Consider the following 25,784-nt stretch of genomic DNA (forward strand, 5'->3'; position numbering starts at 1 on the left):
AAGAAATTTAAAAATTGGCTGAGGCAGGAGGATTTCTTGAGCCCAGGAGTTCAAAGCCACAGTGAGCTGTGATCTCACCACTGCATTCCAGCCTGAGCAACAGAACAAGACCCCATCTCTTACAAGAAAAGAAAAAAGAAAGATACTATTTGCATGGTACAATGGTGTGTAAAAGGACAGGCTACTTACAGCCAGAGGTGACTGGCCTGAAGACTTTAGTCACCCTCAGGCCTTGCCTAGCTGCCCTAAAGGCTGAGGGGATCAAAAACTTGGCCATACCTGTAAGCCATTTATGGCACCCAAGTGGTGGTGGCAAACCAGTTGGGAAGTTCAGCTTAAGCCATGTGGATGGGGTGCTCTAAACTTTGCAGCAACTGACACAATATATATCCTTTATGAGTGGAGGGAAGAAAGGATGGATGAAGCTTGATCATCTACTTGGTGATGAAATTCAGGAGTCATATCATATTCAGAGGATCCTGGTAAAGGTGTCTCTGGATATTACAGGAGACAATTGAGACTCCTCAAGAAAGGGACCATGGCTGGGTGCCACCGGTGGCTCATCCCTATAATCCCAGCACTTTGTGAGGCCAAGGCAAGAGGATCACTTGAAGTCAGGAGTTCAAGACCAGCCTGAGCAACAAAACAAGACTCCATCTCTACCAAAAATAAAAAGTAAAATTACCTAGACGTGGTGGCATGTGCCTGTAGTCCCAGCTACTTGGGAGGCAGAGGTGGAAGAATCACTTGAGCCCAGGAGTTTGAGGCTGCAGTAAGCTACAATGGCACCACTGCACTCTAGTGTAGGTGACAAAGAGTAAGACTCTGTCTCAAAAAACGCTGGAGGGGGGACCTTGCTTTTACTTCTCTCTGCACTTCTCCCTTTATTCTCTCTCTCATGAAAATTGGCTTTCTGTGCTTTTCCTACCAGAGGGCAGGAGACAGCTGCCCCACCCTCCTGGTCCCAGTGATAGTGGGCCCATCCTCTGGAATCAGGCTTCCTAGGTTTAAATCCTAACTCCATCCTTAGTATCTGTGTGACCTGTAGCAAGTTACTTAACCTCTCTGTGCCTCAATTTACTCATCTCTAAACTAGTGATAATGTAATATACCTCAGTAGGGTTGTGGGAAGGAATTAAATCCATTAAACTATATAAAATAATTTAAGACCATGTATTACTCTGTTTTCATGCTGCTGATAAAGACATACCTGAGACTGGGCAATTTTACAAAAGAAAGAGGTTTAATTGGGCTTACAGTTCCATGTGGCTGGGGAAGCCTCACAATCATGGTGGAAGGCAAGGAGGAGCAAGTCCTGTCTTACATGGATGGTAGCAGGCAAAGAGAGAATGAGGAAGACGCAAAAGCAGAAACCCTTGATAAAACCATCAGATCTTGTGAGACTTATTCACTAGCACGAGAACAGTATGGGGAAACCACCCCCGTGATTCAATTATCTCCCACTGGGCGCCTCCCACAACACGTGGGAATTATGGGAGTACAATTCAAAATGAGATTTGGGTGGGGACACAGAGCCAAACCATATCAGACAGTAAGCACTATATAAGTGTTAGCTATTATTATCTTTAATTCCCAGGCAAGAAAATCTGATTGGCTGAGTTTGAGCCAGTGGTTCACTCCTGGCCTAATCCCCTAATCGTGCACTACATATCACTAGGTACTAGTCCTCTAGAGCATTTGTCTCAATTGTAATTTAAGATTTGATTGAGGACTGTATTCACAACTAGACTGTGGGACCATCTTCTTTTGTCCACCATTCTATTCTCAGTGCCTAGCACAGTAGCTATAATCTGGACGAAATATAATTGCAGTGTATACCACTTACATTGTACTTTATGTGCTATATATATATGTGTGTGTGTATATATATAGATGTGTATATATGTGTGTGTGTGTATATATATATATATATATATATATATACACACACACATATACATAAATAGCTTGATGGTGGTCAAGTCCCAATAAATATGTGTTGAAGACTGAATTAATGGTCCCCTCCACTATGGCTGGAGATGCAGCTGTGTGGCTGCAGAGGTCTACCCTCAGGGATGGAGAGGTATTTCCCAATAAAGGGGTATAAGCCAAACAGAAACCTCCAAATGTATCTGCCATTGCCAGGCACAGGGAATACAAAGTCAAATAGATGTTTGGCAGACATTGTTGGCAGCATAACCAGTTCCTCCCTCTCACCCACTTCATCCTTAGTTTGGTAACTTTATTTATTTATTTATTTATTTATTTATTTATTTATTTATTTATTGAGATGGAGGCATGCTCTGTCGCCCAGGCTGGAGTGCAATGGCGTGATCTCGGCTCACTGCAACCTCCGCCTCCCAGGTTCAAGTGATTCTCCTGCCTCAGCCTCCTGAATAGCTGGGATTACAGGCACCCACTACCATGCCCAGCTAATTTTTGTATTTTTAGTAGAGATGGAGTTTCACCAGGTTGGCCAGGCTGGCCTCTAACTCCTGACCTCAGGTGATCCACCTGCCTTGGGCTCCCAAAGTGTTGGGATTACAGGCATAAGCCACTGCACCCAGCCTAGTTTGGTAACTTTAAATGTTGGGTATCAACACACTCAGGGAAGGAACCCCAGACCCAGAAGTTGAATCATGGTTAGTCTATGGTAATTATGGTAACCACTCCACCATCTTTGTCATCCAGTGGTAACCAATGACATGTGAAAGGATATATGTCTCAGGGGCATCTGATAAGAAGTTGTTCCCCAGTTGAAATAAATACGGTGAGAAAGCCTGCAACCTTTCTTGCCTGGATGTCATCAAAGACAAAAGCCAAAACTGAGGGTGGTACAGTAGGATGACAGAAAGAACCCAAGGCCACATATGTTTATCATATAAATTCTTCTTATTATTATTTTTGAGACAGGGTCTCACTCTGTCACCTTGGCTGGAGTGCAGTGACACAATCATGGCTCACTGCATTCTTGACCTCCTGGTCTCAAGCGATCCTCCTTAGCTCCTCCCAACTTAGCTTCCCAAAGTGCTGGGATTAGAGGTGTGAACCACCCTGCCCAGCCTACATGTTTTTGTTGTTTAAGCCACTCTAGGCAAGCACACTCTTGTAGCCAAACACAATGTAACTGATAACTATAGTCCCCTTACCTTAGGAACTGAAAATGAGGAAGGAAGACAGATCAGAAAATCAGAAGCTTAAAGTTAGGAACAGAGAAGGATGCCCACTATCACCACTCCTATTCCACGATGTACTGTAGATCCTTGACTACATAAGATTGGAAAATGAAACAAAAGAATTGTGACACTAGAATTGTGCCATTTATTTTATTTTATTCATAAGATAAAAAATTGATAAATTGGATTTTGTCAAGATTAAAAAAACTTTTTCTCTGCAAAGACCCTGTTAAGAGGATGCAAAGACAAGCTAAGGACTAGGGTAAAATATTTGCTAACCACATACCTGACAGAAGCCTCATATCTAGAAAGTATAAGGAATTCTCAAAACTTAGGGGAAAAAATCCAATTAGAAAATAGCAAAAAGCATTTCACTGACAAGGATATGGTAATGTCAAATAAGCACATGAAAAGATGTTCAACACCATTAGACATTAAGGAATGCAAATTATTATTATTATTATTATTATTATTATTAGAGAAGGGTCTCACTCTGTCACCCAGGCTAGAGTACAGTCATAGCTCACTGCAGCCCTGAATTCCTGGGCTCAAGCAATCCTCCTGTCTCAGCCTGCCGATTAGCTAGGACTACAGGCTTGTGCCACTATGCCCTGCTAATTAAAAAAAATTTTTTTGTAGAGACAGGGTCTCACTATGTTGCCCCGGTTGGTCTTGAGCCCCTAACCCCAAGCGATCATCCCTCCTCAGCCTCCCAAAGTGTTGGAATTACAGGCGTGAGCCACCACCCCCTGCCCAGAAATGCAAATTATAAAGACCACAGTGAGATACCACCACATAACTACCAAAATGACTGAAATTAAAAAATAGTGACAACACCAAATGCTGGCAAGGATACGGAAAACTCAGATATCTCATACATTGGTGGTGGGAAGTGTAAAATGGTATAGCCACCCTGGAAAACAGTTTGGCAGTTTCTTAAACACTAAACATGCGACTACAAAATGACCCAGCAATTGCCCTTCTGGTTACTTATCCCAGAGGAGTGAAAACTATGATCATATGAAAACATGTATATGAATGTTCACAGCAGCTTTATTCATAATAACCCAAACTCAGATGCTGTTCAATGGGTGAATGGCTAAACAAACTGTGGTATATCCACACTGTGGAATACTACTCAGCAATGGAAAGAATCAACAGTTGACACACACAACAACTTGGATGAATCTCAAGGGCATTATGCTGAATGAAGAAAAAGGCAGCCTCAAAAGGCCACATACTGTATGATTTCACTTACACAATATTCTGGGTTTTTTTGAGATGGAATCTTGCTTTGTTGCCCAGGCTGGAGTGCAGTGGTGTGATCTCGGCTCACTGCAACCTCTGCCTCCTGGGTTCAAGCGATTCTTCTGCCTCAGCCTCTCGAGTAGCTGGGACTACAGGCACGCCACCATGCCCGGCTAATTTTTGTTGTTTTTGGTAGAGATGGAGTTTTGCCGTTTTGGCCAGGCTGGTCTTGAGCTCCTGACCTCAAGTGATCCGCCCGCCTTGGCCTCCCAAAGTGCTGGGATTACAGGCATGAGCCACCGCGCCTGGCCTACGTAACATTCTTAACATGACAAAATTATAGAGATGGGGAACAGATTAGTGGTTGTCAGAGATTAGGGATGGTGTGGGGGAGGGAGTTGGGTGTAACTATAATTAAGTAGCATGAGGATGATTCTTTGTGGTGATGGCATAGTTCTGTATTTTGATAGAATGGTGGTTATATGAAACTACATATGTGATAAAATTGCACAGAGCTACACACACACACACACACACACATTGTACCAATGACTCAATATCATAAAGATGCCAATTTTTTCCAAATAGCAGTAGTAGGAAACATTCTTGCTTCCATTACATGAAGGCTGCAGACTTTTTGTGGCCATATTGGACTCTGCATGATTCCATTTGTCTTTTCATTCTGGATCCCCACGGAAGGTGCAGCCACTCTTTGGGGAATGATATTCTCATGGCAAACGGCAGAAGCTCAAGGGAGGTAGGGGAAGCACTAAAGCATACAACATATTTTAAGCTTCTGTTCCAGTGTGGTGTTTGCCAAGGCAAGTCAACACAAGCCCAAAACCAATGGAGCAGACTGGTTTACCCCACCTATAGAAAAGCATGGCAAAGATGGGAAGGGTACAAATAATTGTGAATGAACAATGCAATCCACCACATATATTTACTGAGATTTCAAATTAAAATCTCAAGTTTATCATAACAAGTGAATTAGAAAATGTCTATGAAGGAGAAAAGAGCTAAGAATACTTGAGATCTGTATAAATAAAAAAGAGAAATAAGTCAGGGTAGGACTTGTATATTTGGAAATCAACACTTGAAATAAAACCACAGGCCGGGCACAGTGGCTCACACCTGTAATCCCAGAACTTTGGGAGGCCAAAGCGGGTGGATCACTTGAGGTAAGGAGTTCAAGACCAGCCTGGCCAACATGGTGAAACCCTGTCTCTACTAAAAAATAATTTTTAAAAAATTAGCTAGGCGTGGTGGCATGCACCTGTAATCCCAGCTACTCAGGAGGCTGAGACAGGAGACTCGCTTGAACCCAGGAGAAGGAGGTTGCAGTGAGCCAAGATCATGTCACTATACTCTGGCCTGGGCAACAGAGCGAGGCTCTGTCAAAAAAAAAAAAAAAGAGAGCAAGAAAGAAGGAGAAAGAAAGAGAAAAGAAAGAAAGAGAGAAAGAGAAAGAAAGAAAGAAGAAAACCAAAGATTTCAGGCAGTATGATGCTAGCAGAGGGATAGACAAATGGAACAAAATAGAGGACCGAAAACAAACCTATATGTGTATAAAAATCCATTGTAAGAGAGTTCTGGCATTGCAAATGAAAGGAGAAATGAATTTCAGATGGAATGTGGACTTACACATGAAAGGCAAAATTGTAACACTTGAAATAAAATATGGGAGAATATTTTTATATCCTTGGGGTCAGAAAGGACTTCTCAAAACACATGAAACAGGGCAAAAGACAACATCAACTAACAAAAGAGGAAACAGGACTAGCTATTAAACATTAAAGATGCTCAGCTGTACTGGTAATTGGGTAAATACAAACTACAACTATTACGAGAGATCATTTAGATGAAAACAAGCGCTGGCAAAGATTGTGGGACATGAATGACTCTCTTTTTTTTTTTTTGAGATGGAGTCCTGCTCTGTCGCCCAGGCTGGAGTGCAGTGGCACCATCTCACTGCAAGCTCCACCTCCTGGGTTCACGCCATTCTCCTGCCTTAGCCTCCCAAGTAGCTGGGACTATAGGCGTCTGCCACCACTCCCGGCTAATTTTTTGTATTTTTAGTAGAGACGGGGTTTCACCATGTTAGCCAGGATGGTCTCGATCTCCTGACTTCGTGATCCACCCACCTCGGACTCCCAAAGTGCTGGGATTACAGGCTGGGATTACACCGCGCCCGGCTGGATGACTTTCATATACAGGTGTTAGAAATGAAAATTGGTACGACCATTTTAGAAAACAATTTTAGAAATCAACCAGTTTAGACAGTTTGACATTACCTAGTAAATTTGAACGTGCACTTACCTTAAGACCCAATGATTCCACTTCTAGGTATATATCCTAAAAAACATTCTTACACACATGTATCAGGAGAAATATTTAAGAATATTCACAGCAACACTGTTTGCAATAGCAAAAACTGGAGCCAATCCAACATCCAAAAGTAGAATGGGCAATTAAATTGTGTTATGTTTTTACAACAAAATACCTATATAACAGAGAAATCAAACAGGTGAATCTTGGAAACATAATGCTGGGCAAAAGCTGCAAGTTGCAAGGGAATCATGCAGAATGATTCTATTTTAAAAAAGCTCAAAAACACGCAAAAACAAACCATGTAGTGTTTAGGGACACATATATTTGTGATAACATAATTATTAACACAAAACTTAGGATGGTGGTTTCCTCTGAAAGAGAAGGATATGATTATAGAGCGGCAGATGGAAGGGTTCTTCCTTGAGTGGAAGCTTTAGCAAAGGCAGTTTCAGTGGAGTGGCAGGGATGGAAGCCAGAATGGTGTGTTGAAGGCTGCGTTGAAGCTAACAACATGAAAGACAGCTAATGCAGTCAGCTCATTAAAGACATGTTGTTGAAAATAGGAGCAGATTATGTTATCACAAAGCAGTGAAAATGATCATTTGCAGAGCAAACTTCTTTCTCACAAGGCAGAAGGAGGGTATGCTAGGGTGAATATAAGAGGCTGGCTGTGATTTAGCTGAACATAGGGGCAAGAACAGAGCTGCAGCCTGGGAGCCTTTCTCATAAAGAGGGAGATTTAGGAGTCTTCTTCGTTGGTCGCCCAAAGACTGTCTGCCCACTTGAAGATGAGCAAGCAAGATCTCCAAGCAGCTCAGCCACTGCCTGCTTTGGCTCTCATGAGACCTCCTGCCAGGAATCCCCATTAATCAAAGTCTGGGAACAAAAGCAGACCAGTCAGTTCCCAGGAGCGCTCACATGTCTTGCAGGCTGGCTTGGGCTTTCTGTTTCTTTCGGGGTCATTGCTCTGACTACCCACAAATATAACTTAAAATCCCATCTCAATGTGACTTTCTGGTGATGTTTTAAAAGGCTATCAGGGAAACTGAGCATTTGCATCTTTGGAAGTTTATTTGAGGGACTAGCTAGGAAAATTCAATGTGGAAAAGTACAAGAGAGAAACGATCACATTGAAAGGTCATGTGGCTGGGTGCGGTGGCTCACGCCTGTAATCCCAGCACTTTGGAAGTCCGAGGCAGGTGGATCACAAGGTCAGCAGTTCCAGATCAGCCTGACCAACATGGTGAAACTCCATCTCTACTAAAAATACAAAAAAATTAGCTGGGCGTGGTGGCAGGTGCCTGTAATCCCAGCTACTTGGGAGGCTGAGGCAGGAGAATTGCTTGAAACCGGAAGGTGGAGGTTGCAGTGAGCCGAGATTGCGCCACTGCACTCTAGCCTGGGCAATAAAAGCAAAACTCCATCTCAAAAAATAAAAAGAAAGGTCATGTGTACAAACCTTGACTTTGAGGGTTATCCAGGAACTCATTAGTAACCTGCCTAGAGAGAAACCCGGAGCTACAAGCCAGCAGAGAAAGGAAACGTGTTCTTCTATCAGCTCCAGGTGTAGAGCAACAGGAATGGGGCACAAATCTGAAGAAGGGCTGGGCGTGGTGGCTCACACCTGTAATCCCAACACTTTGGGAGGCTGAGGCCGGAGGATTGCTTGAGCCCAGGAGTTCAAGACCAGCGTTGACCTCCTCTGTGTTAAACATAAAAAAATTAGCTGGGCAAGGTGGTGCACACTTGTAATCCCAACTATTCAGGAGGCAGAGGCAGGAGGATTGCTTGAGCCCAGGAGTTCAAGACTGCAGTGGGCTATGACTGAGCTACTGCACTCCAGCCTGGGTGACACAGCAAGGCCCTATCTCAAGGGGGAAAAAAAGTCTGGAAAAGGCCAAAGGATACTCAGAAGAGAGATTTCACATCCTGTTAGGTAAAACTGCAGCTGTGACTATGGGGTTGGGGAAATTTCAGAAGCAGTAGGAGAAAATCAAGAACTTCCCCTTCCTAGTGTGGAAAGAGGCTCTTGGGATCTCTCCTGCCTAATGATCCCTGAAGGAGAGAGGGAAACAAACATCTTAAGGGAAAGGAAGAAATCATCATGTTTATTTTCTCCTGGAAACCAGGCCAGTTTCACAGGGAAAAAGAAAAGTCGGCTGGGTGCGGTGGCTCATGCCTGTAATCCCAGCACTTTGGGAGGCCGAGGCTGGAGGATCACGAGGTCAGGAGTTCGAGACTAGCCTGACCAACATGGTGAAACCCCATCTCTACTAAAAATACAAAAATTAGCCAGGGTTGGTGGCAGGCACCTGTAATCCCAGTTATTCAGGAGGCTGAGGCAAGAGAATCACTTGAACCTGGGAGGCGGAGGTTGCAGTGAGCCTAGATCGTGCCATTGCACTCCAGCCTGGGTGACAGAGTGAGACTTCGTCTCAAAAAAAAAATTATAAGAAAGAAAGAAAAAAAAAGTCAGATTCGTGATAAGCTTGTCCCAAAACCTCAGGTAAGATTGATAGTCCATTTTAGGGTGCTGCTTGCCTCCTCTTCCATCTCTCCGCCTTTGGAGAGCAGATACCTGTCCATGCTTCTTCAAATGGTGGAATGAGATACCATCCATCTTACATGTATTCAACAGTAGCTTATTGAATGCTTCCTGTGTTCAGGGAGCTCTTCTAGGTACTGAAGAAGTGGCTGTGAATGAAAATAGACAAAACCAGACTGAGATAATGGTATGTAAAGTGTGATATGAATATGGGGGTCAGGCTCGCCCAATGCTTTTGCCATTTCCATATGGGATGATTCCAACAAGATACTTATAGTCAAGCTGTTAGAAATAAAGGCTTCCTTTCCCCTCTCCAGCTACCCCAATAAATCTGGGTCATTCATCATTGTTGTTCAGTTTGTACTGAGCAGCCCCAGTTAAGTGAGCTATGGTTATATTGAAATATCCACTTGGCCACGAATTGAGTGAAGGTGGGAGGTTCCTCCTGCTAATTCTCCTCCCCTTCCAATACACTTCCTGGCAACCCCCACGCGGAAAACGTCACCCTACTGTAGGCCCCCTTCCTCCAACTCTTCAGAAGGCGGCGGCCCCACCCAGGAGAGGGCTGCAGATCGGGGCCAGCCCCAGGGCCTCCCGGGTGCCACCTCTCTCTCGCGAGGGTCCCTGCCGTGCCCCGGCTCGCCGCTGGGAGGCGCTGCGGCCCCGGCGTAGGAGCCGCCGGCGGGGTGGGGCGGGGCCGCCGGGACGGGGCGGAGGGCCCTGCGGCGGCGGGCACGGCGGGCTCGGCCACAGGTAACCCGCAGGAGCCAAGAGCGCTGCCTGGCGCGCGGGCGGCTGGAGGCACGGCGCTGGGCGGCGCCGAGGCCCTGGGGCCGCCGGAGCCAGCTGGAGCCAGTCCCCGTCTTCGCCCCTCGCCCCTCACCGTGTCGCCGGCCTTGGTCCCTGCGGCGCGGACGTCCGGCGCGGGAGAGAAAGGTACCAGGCGACCTCGCCGGCTCCCTGGGACCCCCGCTTACACCGGGGTGGGCGCCTCAGGTCGGGGAGGACGCTGTCGGGGGAAGGGGGCGCTGCTCCCTCGGCACCCCAGGATCGCCGACTGCCCGCGGGGGAGACCCGGACACCGCGCCTCGCCCCCTGGCCTGCGGCCTCCGAAAACGCCCGGCGCGAGGGGGTCTCCCCGGGGCGCCTGCCTCTTCGCCTGGCATCAGTTGCCTCCCTGGAATATGGAACTTCGGGCGAGGGAGGTGGAGAACTTTCTTCTGGGGCTCGTCCCTCGTTCTCCTGCTCGCTCGCGGTTTGAAGGAAGGGCGGTGGGGGCGGGGGTCCGAGTACCCCGCGGTCTGCGGCGCGGAGGAGGGTAGGTCCCTGGCCTGCGGCCGCCTCCGACTGACCCCGTCCCTCCCCGCCCTGGACGACCGCAATGGGGTGCAATCGCAGGAGAGGGGCCGATACCCCTCAGGAGCCCCATCGGCGAAGCCTCAGCAAGTGGCATCTCCCGGGGTCCAGAGAGTCGGCGTGCTGTCTGGTTTGGGTCCAGACATCAGCTCACCCGAGCTTATCTTGGGCTTTTAAGTGTGTTGCTTCCGGTAGATCTCGAGGACTGGAGAAGTGCAGCATTATTTGTGACCCAAGAGGGACTTGAATGTCTCAAAGCTGGTCAAGAATGTTTCCCCCGAGAGGTAGCATGAGATGGGTCACGTGGTAGTAAAGAGCCACTTTGGGCCCGTGAGATGGAGTTCTGACTCCACCGCTTGTTAGGTGTGTGACTTTGGAAAACCCACTTCTTTAAACCTTAGTTTTTAGAACTCTAAACTGCAGGTATTGTACATAACCTCGTAGTGTTGTGTTCGTGCAGAGAAGTGATGGGAATGAAATGCTTGGCATTGTACTCTTGTGTGTTAGACACCTTTTGCGAACCTGTTGGATGTTGAATTCATTCATGCTTAGGTTCTGTTAGGCTAGTGTAAGTAGAAAGAACTTGGGCAATGAAGACAAACACACCTGGGTGCAAGGTGGTCCCATCCATGGTATACTGATTGGGGGTTTCTCATCCCCAAAACACCAATAGCAACCTTGGCGGGGTTTTGTTGTTGTTGTTGTTTTGAGACAGTTTCGCTCTGTTACCCAGGCTGTAAGCTTTGACCTCCTTAGCTCAACCGATCTTCCTACCTCAGCCCGGGACCACCACACCTGGCTAATTTTGAATTTTTTTATTTTACTAGAGACAGAGTCTCACTGTTGCCCAAGCTGGTCTCGAACTCCTCCTGTCTCAGCCTCCCAAAGTGTTGGGATTACAGGTGTGAGCCACCATACTGGTCTGCAGCCTTGTTCTTGAGTGTAGTAGGTGTGTCTATACTGATACATGTTACACTTTGTCATCTTTAATATTTGTTTAGCATATGGTAACAAAAAATCTTTTAAAAATTAGAGATACAAATTGAAATTGGGGAGCATTTTCTGCCCTCTAGGTCATACTGGAGATGGGGGAAGGGTAGAAGAGGGATGAAGAGGAATTAAAGAGACCAGAAAACAACTAGTCACAGTGTTGGGAGGTAGAAACCAATGGTAATTTTTAAAAATGCGAATTTATTAACTCCTTGTTTTTACATGATGGCACCGAAAATTAATCTTAGTCTCCCACTTAAACTCATCAGCCTCCCCAAAGCCTTTCCAGATAAGCATATGCTCCATGTAAAAGCAGACTGCCTGCGATCCAACTCAGCTTAGAGACAAGGCACACTTCCAGCTGCCAAGGCCTCCTTCTTGTATAGAGATGCTGGTGCTGCCACTGTGAAATACATCATACACTCAGACAGTATAAACCTTAGAGTGCAATGTAAAGAATAACAATAGACCACACCCAAGTACGCGTCACCCGTCTGAAGAACTAGAACATCCCCAGGCCCCTGGAGCCCCTGAGTACCCCTCTCCATTGCCATCCACTCACTTCTCGCCTGCCACCCAAGGAACCACTATTCTGGATGTTGTGTTAATTTTTTCCCTTGCTTATATGAAAAACCCTGAGGAAAGGAAGTTTCCCAACAAGCATTTCCACAATAACCTGGAGCATTCTTTATTTTTCTTTTTTTCTCAAGAAGCATTATTATTGAACTTAAAAGCAGGCTATTGAGGGTAAGATACAAACCACAAAAAAGCTGAAAGTCTCAAAGTCGGGGGATCTTTTAGTCTCTGTCTTCTTCCAAGTTTCTCCTGTCTGCCTGGCATGGATCCCGAAGGTGTGTTCTGTCTGTGTAGGGGAGACCCAGTCTCTTCCAACATAGATTGGAGGCTGTGATTTTAAAAGCTTTGCTTGAGTCCCTAAGAAGTGGGAAAACAGTAATTTGGGTGCATGTGTTTTCGAAGTTTTCTTAAAAATGCAAATTATCCAGAAGGCATTGTGTGGGATTTGAAGGATTAAGCGAAGAGTGACCTTTAAAAATGGTTTTAACAACCCAAATTCCTCTTCCTGGTTGATATGTTTGTGTTATGGTCTTTGTTTTATTTCTTCAAGGTCACATGGCTTTTCTTGGTGAATCTTACACTATTCTGTTACTTCTTGGTTAAGGCAAAGATTCCGAAACTTGGTTTCATGGAGCCCTTAGTGTCTGAGTTAATTTTTTCACAATTCCCTTAGGCTTCAGTAATTGGTAATTTTTTCACAATTCCCTTAGGTTTCAGTAGTTAGTAGTTAGGTTCAAACAACTGAGTATTTACTTAGAAGTTGTTTGAAAAAATACATAAACTGAGCGAAAAAATATTTTACATCCTTTAAAGTCATAATTACTAACCGGATGTGTGTGCCTATGCTACTTCTCAAACCTTGGGATCGTGTTGGACACTGCCACTCTCATTTCCTGTTTCACATTAATATTTCCGCAGCATTTGGTTTTTATCACAGCAGCCACAGAAAACCCCGCTTTGCAAAGATGTATTGTCTTGGATAGGAATGTAACATGATCTACTGTTGAAACTGCAAACTACCTCCAGTTAGTAGGTTCAGCAGTGTCCAGACATGTTTGGTATACTAGTTTCCATTGAAATTTTCAAATTTTCTACATTGCCCATTTGAATTTGCTATAGTTGCAAAACACCCAGTCAGGGGGTCCAAACTAGTAAACTTTGAAAACATTATGCTAGGTGAAATAAGTTAGTCACAGAAGGGACAATATTGTATGATTCTGTTTATATTAGGTACCTAGAGTAGATACACATGCAGACAGAAAGTAGAATGGTGGTTACCAGGGGTAGGGGGAGGACAGAATAGGGAATTCATGTACTATTTGCAACTTCTGTGTTAGACTAATATTATTTCAAAATAAAGTTTTAAAAAGTTTTTTAAAAACAAATTCTGTTGATGGTGCCCCACTGCTGGACTGTACCAAGGCACTGAGGTTAGGGACAGCAGCAGAGAAAAGCTTAGGGGTGACGTTACCTCTATTTCCCAGCTCTTCCTCATCCCATCAAGGGGGAAGAGATGGAAGAAATAGCTATGTTCTCTCTCTTTTATAGGGAAGTGTCTGCATTATTTACTAGTGGGTTCCTTTATAAACCTGAGGATCAGCTATTAAATTTGCCACTAAAATAAGAATTTTTAACCTGGGGTTCAGTGGTGGGCTACAAATACTCTAAGATCTCCCAAAACTATGTATAAGTATTTAAGTGAATGCTCTTATGTATGTTTGAGGGGGAAGAAGTTCCATAGCTTTCATCAGATCCTCAAATGGTTTCCTAAGTCAAAAAAGGTTAGTAAGCGCTATAAGGAAATATTTACAGATTCCTACCTACCCCCACCCCATGAAAGTCCCCTTTATTTGGATGTCTTATCCCGTTTCAGTTCTCTGACATATCTTTCCCCCAGCAGTTACAAGAGGCTTTCTTTCTGCTCAGACCTCAGATAAGCCCAACCAGTTCTTTTTCCTCAGAGCCCCCAGCTATTCATATGGATCCTGAAAACTCCAGGACCAATTCCTCAAGAGCCAAAGGAAGCCCCAGAATTAACATCTTGGAGTTCTGAATAGAGCAGTTGTGGAACTGAAGTCTCACAACTGCCACATCTCTCTGTGCCCTCCTTAGATCCAGAAAAATATGAAGTAAATAATAATACATGAGGTACACAGCTATGGAAAAACTCATGAAGATGGTACTGAATGACTGAAGTCCAGTACATTCTGCCTTGGGGGAGGCAAATTTAATTTTAAGAGTGTCTTCTGGTTTACACTTTATGTTCCAAATGTATTCTAAATATAGCATACAATACATCCTACCTTGTTTCATATCCAGTGATACAGGTGAGCTATAGAATTTACACAGTGTTAGAAAAGATGTTAAATACCAGAATTTACTTAATAAATAGGTCTCTACTCATTCAGACTGGTTTCATTTTATTTTATTTTTGAGGTAAGGTCTCGCTGTCACCCAGACTAGAGTGCAGTGGTGCAATTTCAACTCACTGCAACCTCTGCCTCCTGGGCTCAAAGCCATTCTCTCACCTCAGCCTCCTAAGTAGCTGGGACTACAGGCACATAACACCACGCCCTACTGATTTTTGTATTTTTGGTAGAGACAGGGTTTCACCTTGTTGCCCAGGTTTACACTGGTTTTAAACTCAGATGAATGGGGTAGGTAAGCGGCAAAAATGGTAACCTGCAAGCTCTTCTTATACATATGATTCCTCAATCATTGCATTTATCTTAGAAATACTTCAATAAATCATGATTTGAGTCTTTCACCAATACAGGTATATTCTGTATTCTGTAAGGTAGGCTAACTGCTGTAACAAACATTTCCAAACCTCAGTGGTTTAATCTAGCTCACACAAGTCCTAATCAGTTATTCCTCTTGGGCAGCTCTCCTGGGTAGCTGTCCTTCAGGTGACTCAGGGATCAAGATTCCTTCCTTCTTGTGATGCCACCATCTTCATGTGGTCTCCAGAGTCACTGCAAGGGGGAAAGAGTATGGCAAAAGGAAACCGTGTTGACTGCCTTCACCAGCAAGTGAAACACATCACTTCTGCTTACATTCTATTGGTAGAACCAGTCACATGGCCCCACCTAGATTCAAGGAAGCTAGGAAATACAGTCCCTGGCTGGGCAACTGTTTCTTAGCAAAAATAATTTACTTTGGGAAAGGAATAGAACTCTTTGGTGGATGAGTAGCCATTTTTTGTACAATAAGGTGCTAGTCTTTTAACTGGTCAATTAAGTGTAACTGCCTTTATGTAATTTATTTCTCACTTTTTTTTTAGACAAAATCTCACTCTGTTGCCTAGGCTGGAGTGCAATGGTACGATCTCGGCTCACCACAACCTCTACCACCCAGGTTCAAGCAATTTTCCTGCCTCAGCCTCCTGAGTAGCTGGGATTACAGGCGCCCACCACTGTGCCTGGCTAATTTTTGTATTTTTAGTAGAGTCGGTGTTTTGCCATGTTGGCCAGCCTGGTTTTGAACTCCTGACCTCAGGTGATCCGCCCGCCTCAGCCTCCTAAAGTGCTGGGATTACAGGTGTGAGCCACTGCACCTGGCCTATTTCTTACTTTCTAAACATATATGTGTATATGTATATATATGTATGTGTTTATAGATGTATATATACTGCATAAATAAAATGTTATGTCTTCATAGTGGAGGGTGTGGAGGAGACTTCCATACAGGAAACAAATGTATCATAATTGCCATGTGAGCAAATAAAAATGCCATTAAGCCATCTAGGTGCAGGCATTTATTAGGGAATGAAGCATATTTAATTTACTCGGAATCATCCAACCATGTAGAGAATTGTACATTTGAGAAAGATGGAGCAGAGAAAGATTAGCAAAGGACAAGAATATGCATGTCTTAATGGCTTCGTTAATGTTATCATAAGAGTTTAAAACTACTTTAGACTGCTGGCAATAGGCTAGGTATGAAACTTATTTCCCCTTCAAAAAAAAAAGTTTTTGCTATGGAATGTGTTACATAATCACAAAGTGTATGTGTCAGTTTTACTTATTTGCTCTTAGGGGAAAGTAGAGTTGTAAAATTTGAATCTGTTTTTCTTATTTGTTTGAAGTAAATTTGTGCCCAAAAGGGTGCACAGCATCAAATGGTAGACATTAAAGGATTACAAGATCATGTGAAAGATCCTAAGACCCAGTCAGAGTCATGGAGAAACTTCAGTAATGTGCACTAATTCTAGTAATGCTTCAGCGTCATTTATCCATTGCTAGTTGACATTGGGCTGTTCTACCTAAGGAAAAGGCCCAAATAATTAAAATTTACCGTCTTTTAAATCCTAATTTTCTTTTTTTTCTTTTTGCGAGACAGGGTCTCGTTCTGTCACCCAGGCTGGAGTGCAGTAGTGTGATCTTGGCTTACTGCAAACTCTGCCTCCTGGTTCAAGCAATTCTTGTGCCTCAGCCTCCCGAGTAGCTGGGATTATAGGTGCACCACCACACTCGGTTAATTTTTGTATTTTTAGTAGAGACGGGGTTTTACCACGTTAGCCAGGCTGCTCTCGAACTCCTGACCTCAAGTGATCTGCCCGCCTTAGCCTCCCAAAGTGCTGGGATTACAGGCCTAAGCCACCATGCCTGGCCTTAAATCCTAATTTTAAAATAAAGTTTCCTGTTTCATGGTGCTCATATTGGTGTAGTGAAGGAAAAAATAATTTTTCCTCTACTCTTGTGAGTTCTCAGTTGGGACGCTTGTAACAAAACATAGATTAACAAGAGAAAAACAAATGGAAGTTTATTAATGTGTATATTTCATATATACATGGGAGAAAACTCAGAGAAAGAGTAATTCTCAAAAAGATTTCTTAGAACTCTGGCTTATATAGCTTCTTCAGCAAAGAACAGTACACTTTTAGAGAAGTGACAAGACAAAGGAAAAAGACCTTGAGTCTTTAGCGATGGCGAATTGTAGGAAAGCAAATACATGGGGAACTAATGGCAGATAAAGGCTAGTTAGTGCAGTTTGTTATATAGATGCCTCTGGTGCCATCTCTAGGCTGATAAAGACCTAAAGCTGTCTTCTGTGACTAACCTTTATCCTTCCTGGTGGAGAGAGGAGAAGGGACACCTTTGTTAATTTATGTCCTGCTTTTAGGCAAATAGGGGAAGGCAAAGAGCTTTTCTTGTATCCACTTCTCAGTTGCCTTCAGCTTAAAATAATCCTTATGCCAAAGTGGCATATTTTGGGGTAGCATATCCTGATACTTTTCATTGGAATTAAAGATGCACTAGCTGGGTGTGGCAGTGAGCACCTGTAGTCCCAGCTACTTGGGAGAGGCTAAGGTGGGAGGATCGCTTGAGCCCAGGAGTTTGAGGTTGCAGTGCAATATGATCATGCCTGTGAATAGCCACTGCACTCCAGCCTAGGCAACATAGCAAGACCCCATCTCGAAAAAAAAAAAAAAAAAGATGTACTAGACCAAAGGTTGGCAAATTATAGCCATGGCCCAAATCCAGCTTGATGCCTGTTCCATTCCTTTGCATGGTGTCTATAGCTGCTTTCAACTGCTATGGCAGAGTTGAGTAATTTCCACAGAGACTACCTGGCCCACAAAACCTGATATATTTTACTATCCGTTTCTTTACAGAAAAACATGTTGATGATGCCTTCACTAGATACAAAATTAGTATAACTCAGTTTGATAATAACTCTGTTCCTAGTTAGAACCTACTTAATCTCTGTGGCCCACTGTTACTGCACTATAGTGGGGATAAATGACCTTGAACAAGTTACTGAATGTATCTTCTTTTTTTTTGAGACAGAGTCTTGCTCGGTCGCCCAGGCTGGAGTGCAGTGGCATGATCTCAGCTCGCTGCAATCTCTGCCTCCTGGGTTCAGGTGATTCTCCTGCCTCAGCCTCCTGAGTAGCTGGGATTACAGGCACCCGCCACCACGCCTGGCTAATTTTTTTGTATTTTTAGTAGAGACAGGGTTTCGCCATGTTGGCCAGGCTCGTCTGGAGCTCCTGACCTCAAGTGATCTGCCTGCCTCGGCCTCCCAAAGTGCTGGGATTACAGGCATGAGCCACTGCACCTGGCTGAATTTATCTTCCAGTTAGCTGTCTATCTTCCAGTTAGCTTCCTTAGACCAATACTTCTCAAACTTATGCATATGTCAACAAAAAAAGCCAAACTCCTGTAAAGTATTTAAAGAGGTTTATTCTGAGCCAACTATGAGTGACCACAGCCTTGGTTTTCTTTTCTTTTCTTTCCTTTTTTTTTTTTTTTGAGAGACAGAGTTTTGCTCTTATTTCCCAGGCTGGAGTGCAATCGCATGATCTTGGCTCACTGCAACCTCCGCCTCCTGGGTTCTAGCAGTTCTCCTGCCTCAGCCTCCCAAGTAGCTGGGATTATAGGCATGCGCCACCACACCCAGCTAACTTTGTATTTTTAGTAGAGATGGGGTTTCACCATGTTGGTCAGGCTGGTCTCGAACTCCTGGCCTCAGGTGATCTGCCTGTCTCGGCTTCCCAAAGTGTTGGGGATTACAGGCATAAGCCACTTTGCCCAGCCAGCCATGGTTTTCAAGAGGTCCTGGGAACATGTGTCTAGGTGGTTGGGTTACAGCTTGGTTTTATTTTTATTTTTTTATTTTTTTGAGACAGGGTCTCACTCTGTCGCCCAGGCTGGAGCAGTGGCATGATCTCAGCTCATGCAGCCTCTGCCTCCCAGGTTCAAGCACTTCTCGTGCCTCAGTCTCCTAAGTAGCTGGGATTACAGGCATGCGCTCCTACACCCAGTTAATTTTTGTATTTTTAGTAGAGACGGGGTTTTGCCATGTTCCCTAGGCTGGTCTCGAACTCCTGGGCTCAAGCAATCCACCTGCCTTGGCTCCCCAAAGTGCTGAGATTACAGGCCTGAGCCACTGCGCCTGGCCCATCAGCTTGGTTTTATACATTTGAGGGAGACATAGACAGCAATCAGGCTGGGTGAGGTGGCTCATGCCTATAGTCCCAGCACTTTGGGAGGCTAAGGTGATCAGATTGCTTGAGCCTGGGAGTTCAAGACCAGCCTGTGCAACATAGTGAAAGCCCGTCTATTAAAAAAAAAAAAATTAGCCAGGCATGGTGGTGCATGTTTGTAGTCCCAGCTATTCAGGAGTCTGAGGTAAGAGGATTGCTTGAGCCTGGGAGGTCAAGACTCCAGTGAGCCAAGACTGGCACTACTGCACTCCAACAGAGTGTAAGACCCTGGGCAACAGAGCAAAACCCTGTCTCAAAAAAAAAAAAAAAAAAAAAAGACAGCAATCATTATCCGTGAGGTGTGTATTGGTTTGGTTCAAAGTTTTTCTCATTGGCAATTGGTTGCAAAAGTTATTATCTAAAGATCCAGAATAAGTAGACAGAAGTCTCTGGGTTAAGATAAGGGGTTGTGGAGACCAAGGTTCTTATTATGTAGGTGAAGTTTCATAGGTGGCCACCATTAGAAACCACAGATGGTAAATGTTTTCTGTTTAAACCTTTAAAAGATGCTGGACTCTCAGTTGATCTCTTCAGGATATGGAGGGACTAGAGGGGGTAAGATCTAGTTATGTTAATAGAGATTCTTTGCAGAAGCAATTTTTCCCCCACAAAAGATGGCTTTGTAGGGCCATTTCAAAATATGGCAAAGAAACATATTTTGGGATAAAATACTTTGATTTTCTTCTTTATCTGTCATGTGATTGACTAGAGTCAGATTGGAAATTGGTACCTTATTGCTACAAAGAATCTGTTTTGTCAGTTTTAAGATCTCTGTTTTAATGTTACTGCTGGTCAGTTGTGCCTGAACTCCAAAAGGGAGAGGGTATAATGAAGCACATCTGCTTCCCCCACCCCTGCCTATTTTTCAGGTTTCTTTGTAATTCTTTGGCCCGGGTGGGGGTGAGGGAGATCCATTCAGTTGGTTGGGGGAGCTTATAATTTTATTTTTGGCTTAAATGTAAGAATAATCTGGGGAATATATTAAAATTTGGGAATTCTCAGCCTTACTTCATAGATTCTAATTCACTAGGTCTGGGGAGGCACACATTTAACAATCACCCCAGATTCTGATGAAGTGACCTGTGGTCCACACTTTATTTTATTTTTTGAGACAGGGTCTCACTCTATGACCCAGGCTGGAATGCAGAGGTGTGATCATGGTTCTGCAGCCTCAACCTCTCAGGTTCAAGCGATCCTCCCACTTCAGCCTCCCATCTCAGCCACCTGAGTAGCTGGGACTACAGGCACATGCCACTACGCCTGGCTAATTTTTGTATTTTTTGTAGAGATGAGATTTTGCCATGTTGCTGAGGCTGGCACCCTTTAAATAATTTGAGCCCTTATGGCAATTTGTCTTTTGGTTCCTAAAAATTGTTTCGTAGCTCTAGAGAAAGTTCTTGTCTCAACCAGCATTGAAGCCTTGCCTACCTGATAGGAGAGCTTGGAACCAAGAGGGGAATGCCCAATGGCATTAATCATTAGCTTCTGAGCAGAGCAGTAAGCTTGTCCTATAAATCAAATCACTCACTGTCTGAGCTTATCTACAGAGACCTCTGCAGCTTTGCTTCCAAATAGAAATGATAGAAAAAGTTGCCACTGGGGCTTTAGTGAATGTGAATGGTTTATATCGGAGCTCAGTTTGCCTCTTGATGTTAAGAGAAAACAAATTAAAGTTAAAATGAGCACTGTGACCCTGGATTAGCCATCTTTTTTAAAAATCAAGGTAAAAGTTAATAAAAGAAAGAGCTTTGATGAGAGGAAGGACCTAAGTCCAGGCACTTTAAGAACAAATACTTGTTTGTTTATAATTTTCTGAATCTCCAGAAGGTACTATCCTGAGTTACATAATATCTATTGAATGGCTTGCTTACTGAAGCCTTTGTTTTCCTCCATTTGCTGTTCAAAAACTTAGGAGAGAGCCGCAGATCAGTAATGAATAACAGCAAAATCCCCTGGCACCTGTTGGATTTTTATACAAAACAGAAAAAGTTAAAACTTGAAGGAACAATGAAAGAACCTCACATCTCCAGTACTCGATATGATTGAAGTTAGGTTGCTACTGTTTAGAAGCACTGTTTTAAAACTGAGGTTTTGATGCCTTAAAACACTTTTCATCTTTGTTACCTTGCTGAAATAAAGTCTAAAAGTTTCATTGGGTGTAAGCCAGGGCGTATTGTACTTTGAAATATAAGTAAACATTTTATCATCCAATGACAGACTTATAACTAATTAGGTATTTTCTTGTTGGGATATATCTAGGGAAATTGATTTCAAAAACTGTTTATTAATAGGGACTTTAGAAATTCTATTTAAGGGCTGGGTGCAGTGGCTTACGCCTGTAATCCCAGCACTTTGGAGGTTGAGGTGGGCGGATCACCTGAGATCAGGAGTTTGAGACCAGCCTGGCCAACACGGTGAAAACCCATCTCTACTAAAAATAAAAAAATTAGGCAGGCATGGTGGCGCACACCTGTAGTCCCAGCTACTTGGGAGGCTGAGGCAGGAGAGTCGCTTGAACCTGGGAGGCAGAGGTTACAGTGAGCCAAGATCACACCATTGCACTCCAACATGAGTGACAAGAGCGAAACTCCATGTCAAAAAAAAAAAAAATCTATGTAAGACTATCAAAGGATTCCTTTACATAATGAGCTCCCCTAGTCCCTAGATATTTAATATATAGGCATAGCTTATTTTATTGCACTTTGCAGATATGTGTTTTTCACAAATTGAAGGCTTGTGGCAATTCTGTGTTGAGCGTCTATCAATACCATTTTTCCAACAACATGTGCTCTCTCCATGTCTCTATGTCACATTTTGGTAATTCTCACAATATTTCAGACTTTTTCATTATTATTATGAAAAATTGTTTCGGTGATCTGTGATGAGAGATCTTTCTCTTTTTTTTTTGAGATAGAGTCTTGCTTTGTTGCCCAGGCTGGAGTGCAGTGGCATGATCTCAGCTCACTGGAACCTCCACCTCCCAGGTTCAAGTGATCCTCCTGCCTCAGCCCCACTGGTAGCTGGGATTACAGGCACGTGCCACCATGCCTGGCTGATTTTTGTATTTTATTTATTTATTTTTTTGACATGGAGTCTCCCTCTGTCGCCAGGCTGGAGTGCAGTCAAGCAATCTCTGCTCACTGCAACCTCCACCTCCTGGGTTCAAGTGGTTCCCCTCCCTCAGCCTCCTGAGTAGCTGGGACTACAGGTGCGCACCACTATGCCTGGCTAATTTTTGTATTTTAGTAGAGATGGGATTTCACCATGTTGGTCAGGATGGTCTCGATCTCCTGACCTTGTGATCTGCCTACCTCGGCCTCCCAAAGTGCTGGGATTACAGGCATGAGCCACTGCGCCCAGCTCAATTTTTGTATTTTTAGTAGAGATGGGATTTTTCCATGTTGGCCAGGCTGGTCTCAAATTCCTGACCTCAGGTGATCCTCCTGCCTTGGCCTCCCAAAGTGCTAGGTACAGCCGTGAGCCACTGCACCTGGCTGATCAGAGATCTCTGATGTTATTATTGTAATCATTTTGGGACACCATGAATTGTGCCCAAATAAGAAGGAGAACTTAATAAGTGTTGTAGGTGTTCTGGCTGTTCCACTGACCAGCTGTTACCCATCTCTCTCCCTCTCTTTGGGCCTCCTATTCCCTAAGACACAGCAATATTAAAATTAGGTGAATTGGCCGGGCACAGTGGCTCATGCCTGTAATCCCAGCACTTTGGGAGGCCGAGGCAGGTGGATCACCTGAGGTCAGGAGTTTGAGACCAGCCTGACCAACATGGTGAAACTCCATCTCTACTAAAAATACAAAATTAACCGGGCGTGGTGGTGCACGTCTGTAATCCAAGCTACTTGGGAGGCTGAGGCAGGAGAATCCCTTGAACCTGGGAGGTGGAGGTTGCAGTGAGCCAAGATCGTGCCATTGCACTCCAGCCTGGGCAACAAGAGCGAAACTTTGTCTCTAAATAAATAAATAAATAAAATAAAATTAGGTGAATTAATAATCCCACAATGGCCTCTAAGCATTCAAGTGAAAGGAAGAGTCTCACAACTTTCACTTTAAGTCAAGAGTTAGAATTAATATTAGTGAGGCAGGCATGTCAAAAACCAAGATAGGATGAAAGCTAGGACTCTTGTGCCAAAGGGCTAGCCAAGTTTTGAATGCAAAGGAAAAATTCTTGAAAGAAATTAAAAGTGCTACTCGAGGGCTGGGTGCAGTGGCTCACTCCTGTAATCCCAGCACGTTAGGAGGCTGAGGCAGGAGGATGGCTTTAGACCAGGAGTTCAAGACTAGCCTGACGAACTGATATAGTTTGGCTGTGTCCCCACCCAAATCTCATCTTGAACTGTAGCTCCCATAATCCCCATGTGTCGTGGGAGGGACCTGGTGGAAGGTAATTTAATCATGGGGGCAGTTACCCTCATGCTCTTCTTGTGATAGTGAGTTCTCACGAGATTAGATAGTTTTACAAGAGGCTTTTCCACCTTTTGATTGGCACTTCCTGCTGCTGCCATGTGAAGAAGGAGGTGTTTGCTTCCCCTTCTGCCATGATTGTGAGTTTCCTGAGGGTTCCCCAGCCCTGTGGAACTGTGAGTCAATTAAACCTCTTTCCTTTATAAACTACCCAGTCTTGGGTATTTCTTTGTAGCAGCATGATAATTGACTAATACACCAACGTAGTGAAATCCTGTCTCTACAAAAAATTAAAAAATTAGTAGGGCATGGTGATATGCACCTGTAGTTCTAGCTATTCAGGAAGGCTGAGGTGGGAGGATCACTTAAGCCTAGGAGGTTGAGGCTGCAGTGAGCTATGATTGTGCCACTGTATTTCAGCTTAGGTGACAGAGTGAGACCCTGTCTCAAAAAAAAGGGAGGGGGGGCCACTCCACTGTACACAGGAGTGACAAGAAAGTGAAACAGCCTTATTGTTATTGCTGATGTGGAGAAAGTTTGAATGGTCTAGATAGATTAAACCAGCCACAACATTCCCTAAAGCCAAAGCCTAACCCAGAACAAGGCTCTGACTCCTGTCAATTGTGTAAAGACTGAGAGAGGTGGGAAGCTGCAGAAAAAAAGTCTGAAGCTAGCAGAGATTGGTTCATGAGGTTTAAGAAACCATGTCTGTAACATAAAAGTGCAAGGTAAAGCAGCCAGTGCTGATTTTGAAGCTACAGCAAGTTATCCGTAAGCTCTAGCTAAGATTGTTGATGAAGATGGCTACACTGAAGAATAGATTTTCAGTGTGGATGAAACAGCTTTCTACTGGAAGGAGAGTCCATTTAGGACTTTCTTTTTCTTTTGAGATGGAGTTTTACTCTTGTTGCCCAGGCTGGAGTGCAATGGTGTGATGTCGGCTCACTGCAACCTCTGCCTCCCAGTTCAAGCAATTTTCCTGCCTCAGCCTCCCGAGTAGCTGGGATTACAGGCATGTGCCACCACGCCCAGCTAATTTTCTTTTTGTTTTTTTTTTTTTTCAGTAGAGATGGGGTTTCTCCATGTTGGTCAGGCTGGTCTTGAACTCCCAAACTCAAGTGATCCACCCGCCTCGGCCTCCCAAAGTGCTGGGATTACAGGCGTGAGCCACTGCACCCAGCCCCATTTAGGACTTTCATAGCTAGAAAAGACAAGACAATGCTTGGCTTTAAATCCAAAGAATAGGCCGACTATGGTTAGGAGCTAACGCAACTGATGACTTCAGTTGAAGCCAGTTCTCATTTACCATTTGGAAAATCCTAGGACATTTTAAGAATTATGCTACATTGGCCAGGTGAGGTGGCTCACACTTGTAATCTCAGCATTTTAGGAGACCAAGGCAGGAAGATTACTTGAACCCAGGAGTTTGAGACCAGCCTGGGCAACATGGTGAAACCCCATCTCTACAAAAAATAAAAAATTAGCCAGGTGTTGTGGCATGTGCCTGTAGTCCCAGCTGCTCAGGAGGCTGAGGTAGGAAGATCACCTGAGCCTGGAAGGTTGAGGCTGCAGTGAGCCATGATTGTGCCACTGCGCTGCAGCCTGGGTGACAGCGAGACCTTGTCAAAAAAAAAAAAAAAAAAAAAAAAGAATTATACTACATCTACTCTGTCTGTGCCATATAAATGGAACAGCAAAGCCCAGATGACAGTACATCTATTTACAGGTGGTTTACTGAATATGTTAAGCCCACTGTTAAGACCTACTGCTTAGAAAACAAGATTTCTTTCAAAATTACTGCTCATTGACAATGTACCTAGTCACCCAAGAGCTCTGATGGCATTGTACAAGGAGATTAATATTTTCATGCCTACTAAACACAACATCCATTCTTCAGCCCATGGATCAAGGAGTTAATTTCTATTTTCAAGTCTTATTTAAGAAATACATTTTGTAAGGCTATAGTTGCCAAAGAAAGTGATTCCTCTGATGGATCTGGGCAAAGTAAACAGAAAATCTTTTGGAAAGGATTCACCTTTGTAGATGCCATTAAGAACATTCATGATTCATTAGAGGAGATCAAAATGTCAACATTAACAGGGTTCTGAAGAGGCTGATTCCAACCCTCGGGTCACTTTGAGGGATTCAAGAC

Source organism: Pongo abelii, chromosome 5 (genome assembly GCF_028885655.2).
Source record: "Pongo abelii isolate AG06213 chromosome 5, NHGRI_mPonAbe1-v2.0_pri, whole genome shotgun sequence".
NCBI classification, from domain to species: domain Eukaryota; kingdom Metazoa; phylum Chordata; class Mammalia; order Primates; family Hominidae; genus Pongo; species Pongo abelii.